Below are 10,122 nucleotides of genomic sequence, written 5' to 3'. Positions count from 1 at the left end.
CACTTCCATGTGTATTCACACAGCAAGAAAAATGAGGAGAAAGGAGAGGAGCTATTTTGCAGGATGTGAAAATGGAGCCTATAGCAGTGACGTACTGTAGAACTTGTTATTTGCTCTGTGGAAATATTTCACATCATGCCTCTGACCCGTGAAAATAGTTTAACAGGGAACATTCCAAGCAGATTTTTACAGTGATCTTTTCCCCCCTCAGGGCTGAAGTATGAAAGTAACCAGACAATTTGTGCAGCTTCTGGTAAAAGAGCTGAAATAAAAAGGCCACTATTAAACAGCTTCATAGTAACTACAGTATGTTGGAGTCGTCATACATATATTAGTAAAAACCTGCTGCCTTCCACTTGCCCCAATTCTAAAGTAATGGCAATAAACTGGAAGAATTTACTCCAGCAACTGCTTGAGTCAAACAAACAGTATATCTGCATATGCCACCATGCATTTGTGGGGTTTAGTGAAGAAATATCATTTAAACCAGCACATACATACATTGCACAGTACGTTTTTCTACCTGCTGTATCATTTTTATTCTACAGGTATCTTTGCAGTGCAAGAAGCACAGTGTTAGTACGTGATCCATCCTGCAGAAAAGCGTCAGTTGGAAGTTTGTTCTGTGATTGCCATCTTGTGGCCACAGAAACCTGTCTTCCTCGGTGTCTACCACTCCAAAACAAATCCATCTTGGAAAAGGTAACCTTTTTGCTATTCCTTGAGCTGCAAGGGATAATTTAGGGCTTTGGCTGTCAAAACGCAGGTTGTGGTGTCCTAGTGAACAGCTCAACCAAAGCTCCCAGCCCTGTGCACCTTAAGAGTGACAAGAAAGGATTCAAGTGAGCTATTCTCAAGCTTCAGCACACAGGCAGCAGGGGCAGGAGCTTACTCTGCTTTCCCAAGGACATGGGAGCTGCCTCCAGTTATCATCAGTGATACCATGAAAGTCATCCTTTGACGACACATGAAATACAGCTCAGGTCACATGGCAAGTCACTAAGACAAGAATTTAGCAATTCTGACAATAAGACCCTTTAACCTTATTTCAACCTGCCCAGGAAAACACACATATTGTTTTAAGTGGCATTTAGCATCTGTTGATTGATAAACACACTAAATACTCACCATGTTTGATGAACATGTTTATTGTTTTTTAAAATATGTATCTCCAAATATATACATTTCAGGATATATTGACTGGGATCCACACACTGCTACACAGCATAACCACAAAAATATATATATTTTTATTAAAATTACTACCCACAGAATGTCTTGCCATGAGTTTAGGGTCTTTCATATAGTGACACACCACAAATTTGAAACCAAATGAGACTTTTGTGCTGTGGTTATAAAATTCATCATACAAAAAATCATTTTAGCTATGCCACCGAGTGTTTTGATCCCTGCTCTCAGACTTATTGTGTAGTTTAGCAGATCTCCAGCATGAAATATGAATATATTGCAATTCTGACAACCACAAAACCCAGAGGCAGAAGCTTGGAAGGATTCCCAGTAAGATCTACGAGGGAAAGAAATCACCCGAACTCTTTAATGTTCATTAAAGGGACAAGAGTAATTCAGTCTTAAGTTTCACTAACAGGTTTCAACAGAAAGGAAGCCTTAAGGCCTCCTATAGAAGAGTTGAAAGGTTAAACAAACAAAAAAACCCCACAAACCCAGCAACAACTTCTCCCTTAGAAATCGCCCTTTAGATCGGTATCCAGAATGGTGTCCAAAGTTTGCAAATCCCTTTTATGGAGTTCTGGTCTTTTCTGAAAGCATCCACCTTACCCACCCACAAGAGATTATTTATTTTAAGAGCACCCGTGCTGCCAGGTGCTATACAGAAAGAATAGTTAACAAAGCAACACATCTACATCTTAATGACTCATTATATGAAGAGGCCCCCACACAGATAACATGCCTGTTATCTTTCTTCCTCAGCTCTCCTAAGATCTGCTCTTACACAGTTCTTGTATTCTCTGATTTTGTCCAACTATGCTACTTCTTGTAAAAAGCTACAGCACTTACATGTCTTACCCAGTCTATGTCCTTATACCACTATGGCTATAGTGAAACACTTCAAGACACTTCTCATTTCATTCTCATCCTGGGGCCTTCCAGACAGCCTTTTTTAGCTTCTTTGGAAAAGAAGTTACTGGAGAAGGAGAAACATCTTTCAATGGTAACAAACCCTTTCAACCAGGGAACGGCATTTGCAATCTCACAGCACAGATCAATATACAAGTGCTTTCAGAAAGAAAAACACCCAATTACTCCATCCAAGGCTCACATACAAAGAACAGACTCATTGGTTTAATTATTTTGGGGAAGACCAGTTATTATAAAAAAAAAAACAAACCTCCACACATTAGGTAGAGCTTCTTCTCCTGAGATCAGCACTAATCCACCAAGTACAAGCCAGGAGGGCATTCGTTCTCCAGGCTCACCCTGCTTTATCTGCTTCATAACTGTTGATTTTGTTCCCTCCTGGTTAAGTCTATTGCAAAGTGCAAACAGAGCAAGGACTCCATACGCACACACAAAACCACACACACTTTTCCTTTCAGGAACTGCCTCACTGTCTCTCAGCCTCCCCTTCCCAAACAATCCTGTTCTCACTACTGAGATGAGCAGAGGACATGGAGACTGCAGGTTCCCTCCTCTTTCTCAGCACACATCCAGAAAACAGCAGTCAATACAAAGTTCACAAAGGAGAAACACAAAGCTTCAGTCTGACAGTATTTCCCATCTTTTTCTAAAGCTCCTGTGTAAGTGATGAGAACACCTAGCTTGGTTTCCAATGCAAGCTGGTCTGTATTCATCTTCCTTATGACTTTTATATCTTCAACGCCCAGCCAAACCCACCCAATTAGTACATCTTTTTCCTACAGCACAAACACTCTGTAACTTCCAGATCAGACTAAATTTGTTTGCAGACTAAAGACAGCAGAACATTACGTGTTAATTTGGCTCATTGTGAATAAAGGAACTTCAACTGTAATAAAAATATAAAAGCTTTGCAGTACATTAGAGAAACATGAAGAAAAGCTGTGTTAAGAAAGGCAGCTAGTGACAGATGTCATCAGAAAAGCCTGCCACAACTCTACACCAGATCCATCTACAGCTGTGTCTCAGAAATACAGAGGCAAAGCGGCAAAGGATAGGGGGGTGACCAGGGCTGTCCCCATTCTCCAGTTCCCTGCACTCCCTCAACCCCCAGCTCTGCACAAGCAGCCAGCAGCTGCTCTCTCTGCTGCTGTAATTCCTCAAAAAACAATGTGGGGTGTTGTTTTCACCTTTAAAGCTTTCTTTTAAGTGACCTAAAACAAAGAACTTCTTACGGTAGTCAGAACTCTGATCCACCAGCTGCCAAGAGAATGAAATTAAAAGGGGTCTGTAAACACCCCCCACACACTTGCATCCTTGCACCACAGGCTCTTTCCTCCAGCCTTGGACATTTCCAGAGCCCCTCCTCAGCTATTCTAGTTCTTCAGAAGAAAAACCCAACTTCTTTCAGTCCCCTAAGAGGATAAGCAGCACCCTACCCCTCCCAGCATCAGGGGTCCCTACAGAGTCCCTTTCCCTCCCCAGGAAGGCAGCAGCTCCCAAGGATCAGGCTGCTCCCACTCCCCTCTGGCACAACCAGGGGAAGGCCAAGAATATCTTCCCCTCTGCTGCCCAGTCACTCCCTTCTGAAGGAAAATAAACACACCAACTGCAAAGCAAATAAAGCAGGTATCTTCCATCAAAGCCTTATTCAGAAAGGTCACCTCAGTTCAAGAAAACTGAGGGCTCCAAGTAGAAAGTCTTAATTAAAATGTAAAGTCAAACTTTGGAGGCTGTGGACAGCTGGAACCAGAGCAAACACCACCCTCCAGCCTCACATCCACTTTATCCCCAAGGAACAGAGGTCTTGCAGTTATATCTCAGCCTTTTAGCAACAGAGCATCAAGGGTCCAGGAACAGAGCAGTGCGACAGAGCAGCACTTTGGTGAATCCCTAGCCCAAATTCCAGTCGTGACAATACAGCATTGAAGGATTTATCCTGATGAACACAATAACGATTCAAGCAACGGGCATTGTTTAAACAAGATAAGACTAAGGTTTCCCTCTGGGGGCCTACATAAATCATAAGCTGCCTTTCTCAAGGACACTCAAAATGTAATAATATAACTTCTATCAAAGTTAAACACTAAAATAGGAATAGCAATGTCCAGTACTCTGACACATGATGTGTTCCGAAACCAATGCAAGCAGCAGGAACAGTAAAAGTAGTCCTGAATACGGTTATAAATACGAATTTTCCTTGTAATTTCAAGAGGTCCAGAAACAGAAGAAATTAGTCTTTTCACCTAGATCTCCCCTTCCAAGTGTGACCTCAGAGACATATTAGAAAGAAGTTAATGGGGTACATTTTGTGTATGGTTTCCTTGGAAGTTTTATTCCTCTCTTGCAAGAGTCAGAACAGCAGCTCCGCACAGGTTTTCAGCAGTTACTGGGATCCAGAGCAAAGACTGTTCACAAACATCTTGCACAGCCAATCGCCCAGACTGTCATTTAGCATCTGCTGCTTGCAGGGAGCACACTTCCATCCCCAGCTGTGCAGACACAAGCAAAGCTGCACGTGGTGAAGTCTCAGTGACCTGGTCATGTACATTTAATGTAATTCTAGTAAACACAGTGAACCCTCACACGTAAAAATTTACAAGAGATTTCACTGAAGATGCAATTAAATTGTCCTGTAGGCACCTCAATGGCATCCTTTAAGCCAGATTTGCCAGCTAGCCAAACTGACTAGTCCTAGTGCAGTTACTCAGATAGAGGAGGACAGCTCAAATGGGGTTGGTTCAGATAAAGACACTCAGGCTACACAATCCAGCAGCTAAGGTAGATAAAACGAATTGCCCTCTACAGCTGTCAGTATCTCTATTGAATGCAGAAGCAGTCTAGGCAGCTGCCTTGCACTAGACACCTAAAGTTGGGTTAGATGAATCTCAGCTTACGTGCCTCAGTATAATTGAAAATCTTCAAGGAAAAAAAGCACCAAATTATTTACTATTAGTTTGGTTTGAAGGGGAAAACAGAAACTAAACATCTTCATAATGATCTTCAAGTATTCTGTCGGTGCTGTTACTACTAGCAACACATACCATCAAACATAGCATTTTTCAACTGGCTTTTTGTGTGTGACCAGTTTGTTTCTGCAGGTCTTTGATACATCAACATAAGACAAAAACTGCAATGCTTGAAAGCCAGGTGCTTGCCATTGTAAGTCACCAAAAGTGACAAAGAGTCTTCTTGAAATCACTTAAATGACTTTTTTCTGATCCCAGCATCCCTAATACCACCTGTTAAGGTTCTCTTCCATCAGCTTTTTGACTGCCACCACTTCATCTTAGTTCAAATTCAGAATTGGTGTAGGATCAGGGTCTATGCTGAGTTTGGCTGGCCAGTTTAAGTTCGAACTACCTTGTCATGACTACACTGAATTTCAAAGACTGAGCTGTTACTGGTTTCACTTACATAGCCCTGCAGTAACTAAAACATTTTTCCTCTCAGGTATAAGCTTCTTTATAAACAGTAAATGCCATTCTTAGACCCAAATTAACACAGCTAAAGCTTACATATTCTTGGAGATACGGCTAATCCATCGATGTCTAATGTGGTGAAAGTGAACCACCACATGCACTTCCTACAAGAGTTAAATATTCAGAATTGAAAACCATGAAAGCAGATAGTATGATGCAGCAGACAAAATGGGAAAGAGCAAACAATGCAATCACAAACACCAGCAGAAATGAGAAAAAGTGAAATGAAAAAAGAAATCAAAGGAAAATAATTAACTGTCTCTTATCAGGCTCAATTTACAGCCTGACTCTCTTCCTTACACTGTCTGCAGGATTCATGTTTAGGGGCACCATGTTACTTATATCATATTTGACAATGTCTCAAACATTATTTGCTATTAAATTGTTATCAACATGTAAAGGAGTCTGGACAGTTTTCTCATTATGAAATTACTTTGGGAGCACAATACTATCTCAAATACTCCAAGCAGCCATAAAAGGACCATTATTTGTTCCAAAAAAAGAACTTAACCAAAATTTCTCTAAAACAGCAGAATAGCTTCCACTTTTATTTTTAGGGGCAGGGGAGAAGTGGGACACAATACCAAGAGGGACATGACAACACAGTATGTTGGAAGGGACCTCTGGAGATCACCTAGTCCAACCCCCTGCTAAAGCAGGTTCACCTACAGCAGGTTGCCCCAGACTGCATCCAGGCAGGGTTTTGATTTCTCCAGAGGAGACCACAGCCTTCCTGGGCAGCCTCTTCCAGTGCTCTGACACCCTTAAAGCAAAGAATTTTTTTCCTCATGTTCAGGTTGAACTTCTTGCATTCTAATTCATCTCTGTGGACCATTCATGGGGAGAATTAGTAGTCCATGCTCAAATAGAAATAGTGCTTCACTGGACAGCGGTGCACTACTGAAGGGGGGTGAGGGAAGACAACTGAAGGGCATCACAAGACCATTCCCACACAACATAAGGGGAAGCTGCCTTAGAGCAGACTCCACGTTTCTGATGGGAGAGGTCCATCAAGGGCGGTGCCTCAAAAACACATTACTAGAAATTAATGCAGAAAATACCATATGGGGGGGAATAGCAAAATGCACCAGGGTCTTGTCAGTTATTATATCCCAGGACAGCTCAACCCTGAAGGAGGTGATGCTGCCTCCTGTTTAATGACTATCAACGAGGAGAGTTATAGGGTCAGGTGGGCTCTTCACAGGATTAAGGTATGCCTCACTAGAGAGAAGTAGCTTCCATCAGTGCTATGCACACACTAATGACTAGTTTATAGGTACTTATTAACCTCAAAATCTACCAAAACGAGAATCTTTTTGTTTAATGAATAGCCATTTCTTAACAGCTGACAACACCCACGGCCCCTTATATCCTATTTCTTAAAGAAAAAAAAGTCAAAGGAAGAATGTCTGCCAGTTCAAAATTTAACATCTTGGCCCTGTTTGTGTTCATGTTCAATAAACTCCTTCAGCCCCACCCAGGCACACGCATAGCAGGAGGAGACTATGGCACCATGGCAATGGGAGATTTCATTCTTTTTCTCCCAAGCGGGTCCGTGTCCTCTGCCTCGAGCAGCATCACCCCTGCAGGAGCTACAGACACATCCAGAGTTGTGCAAAGGTCTTGATTGGAGAAATGCATCTAAGCTGAAAAGAAACATGCAGGTTTTTCCTGCAGCATTAGAGATGGATGCACTATAAATACAGACTCCGAGTACTCGCTTCAACATTAGCAAGAAACCAGGAGTGCTGCCCACAGGCTAAACTGGGAATGAACCTCCAAGTTGCTTTTGTAGGCCGTGTGTGGCATTTTCAAGGAAGATTACTCCACATAAACAGAAGAAACAGGGATTTACAATTCCTAGTTCTATTTCTGCCTGTGATAGAATTACTTTAAATGAGCCTCCCCAACTCCCCTCTGCTTTTATTTGTCAAGCTGAAAAATGCTGAATGCAAAGTGTTACAGAACTGTAGTGTAGCACCACTCTATCACCGGCTTCAGAATATTTCATTTTAACATGCAATTTTTTTCCTGAAGATTTTTATCCAGAGATAATCCAGCAACTGTGCTGAATGGGTGCCTCTTTAGACACTAGAAAGCCTCACTCGGTTATGTGCATAACTACGAGCAATTCAAACTTTGAAGAGACTTAAAATGAGGAAAATATAGCATCAAATAAAAGTAAAGGAAAAAAAACATTTCAAATTTATTTTCTTTTAGGTTTTTTCCCATCCACTGCTCAACAGGCTTTGTATTCCTATTGAAACCCCTCCTGTGACAGTAAACCACAGCATAATTATCCCTTTTCTAAACCACCGAGATTAATCATAAAACCGGTTAAGATTTCTTCCTTCCGCCTCTCCAACAGGAAGGTCATTTCAAACTTCATTGCATCGACTATTACGAGTGTCCGTCTTCTTCCATTGTAAATTTGTCTATAAACAGTGACACAGATAAATACCTCTTTCTTCGCACCACTGTTGTCCCTCTGTTTGGATACCGTGTTTCCAAGAGCATTTTACAACAGGGTGCCCAGGACAGCACCAGTCCATCTAGATGTCGCGATACCAGAGGTCCCCTGCAATCCTTTATGGACACGAGCCACTTGGGCTCCATTTCCTTGCCCAAATTCTCAACCTTAATACATAGATATTGCTGGGTAGTCACTTTTCCCTGACCTTCACCAGAACATAGCCAGATTATGCACTGTACTCTTACTGAATCTGTAGCCTAACAATTTATTCTTTTTAGTGGTTTAAGCACCTACTCTTCACTCACAACTCTATTGCTACCCACCAGAAGAGTACTGAAGGCAGTACTACTGGTGCAGTCAAATTACATTCATGGTATCCATTTCTGGAAGTACCTATCGATGCTAGTTTGGAATGGCACTGTTCTCTTCTCTCTCTCCCTGAAGAGGAGAGCTGCTCAACAGCCACCAAAGATTAGGGAACCTCTTTCATTATTGAATTACCATCCCATAAAGACACAAAACTGAAAGACTCTCCCAAGGCAGTAAGGTATCGTACATAAGAGCGTAAAAAATGGATACAGGTATATGGAGCAGAAGTCTGCAACAGTAACAAACACATAGTGATTGATCGATTTTCTAGGCAGATGATATTTGGAGCAATTAAAATTAACTGCAAGAAACAAGAAAAGGTGCTAATTGAAAGCATTAAAATATTGTTCACCTGTTTACTTTCATGATCTATTTTTCCATTATCTAAAAAGAAACTGATACATTTCATTTACAGCTTCCAATTTATACACTAATAATGTCAACACGTACACAGATTGCCAGAAATCTTTGCTTCTTTCCAGACTGCCAAGCAAGCTCTGAATCCCAGCTCACAAAACAAGGCTGACCTCAGCACCCAGCTCGATCAGCTCTTTAACATTCAGCAATGTGAGTCCCCATAACTCAAAGCTGAAAGCTTTGAAAGAGCATGTTCGTTGTAGAGCACACACAGCCCAAAGTCTCCACGGCGTCCAACAGGCTACAAGCCATTTGCAACCTGCGAGGACAACCTGTCTGCTCTAGAGCACAGGCTCTTTCACACCCACATCATCCCCCAGAGACAGGTTTCAGTATATGCTCCTCCCGCAGCAGCCGCCCGTATCTGGGTACCGAGGGGGTCGATATGAGAAGTCTGGGAACTACCTGTGCAGATGTGTTTGATGCTGTGTGTGCACAAGCCTGATGAAGCACTGGGCAACATTATGAGCATGCACAGAGCAACTCTGGGATTCTCTTCTGGGTGGATATTTCTTGTGCTGAATTAATAAAATCCTCCTCCCCTTTTCTAAGCTTTACTGGTTTGGGGGTTTTTTTAGTTGTTTGCAATATTAGTGTACTGTGTGTATAAACAGTGTATGAAGAGAATAATTAGTCCTATTTCTATGTGTGTGAAAACACATTTCTAGAACTTTAAGCCAGATTGCATTTGATATGGCATCTCAGGCATTAGCCAGCTTTTATTTACAAGCACAAACCCATAATTAGATTTTTCTAAATGCATTTTTGCCTATCTTTAAAGGGCTTACGTACAACATTGCAAAAACCAGACTCGATTTTATCTATGTCATTCAAAACGAAGAGGCTGGTGTGAAGACTTTCGATGGGAGTTTTGTTTTGGAAAAGACTGGAAGAACAAAACAAACAGCTTTTACTAGTGAAAGATGCTGCTATTTCAAAACAGAAGCCTCATGGAAAAAAGTAGACTGCAGAAATAGCAGCACGCTGCCCAGTGTTTGAAGATACTTGTAGGGATAACTAAATAATGTCATTAATTTTGTTTTACTAACCTGTATTTATGCTGGTGCTGAAAGTGCCAGTGTTTTCCCAGATGTGCTGCCCTTTTCAAAGGCTCTATCATTATTAGCTTGTTACACCCCAGTGATTTCAAAGCCTTAACTTTTTGTTCCTGTCATATTTTCTATTTTATAATCTTTAAAAGAAAAAGGAAAGAAAGTCTATAGAAGCCTATAAAAATATTATTTACTCAAAAGGTGGATGGTTTCT

The sequence above is a fragment of the Leptosomus discolor genome, chromosome 15 (assembly GCF_034619465.1).
Source record: "Leptosomus discolor isolate bLepDis1 chromosome 15, bLepDis1.hap2, whole genome shotgun sequence".
NCBI lineage: Eukaryota > Metazoa > Chordata > Aves > Leptosomiformes > Leptosomidae > Leptosomus > Leptosomus discolor.
Note: the sequence above shows the minus strand (reverse complement) of the source record.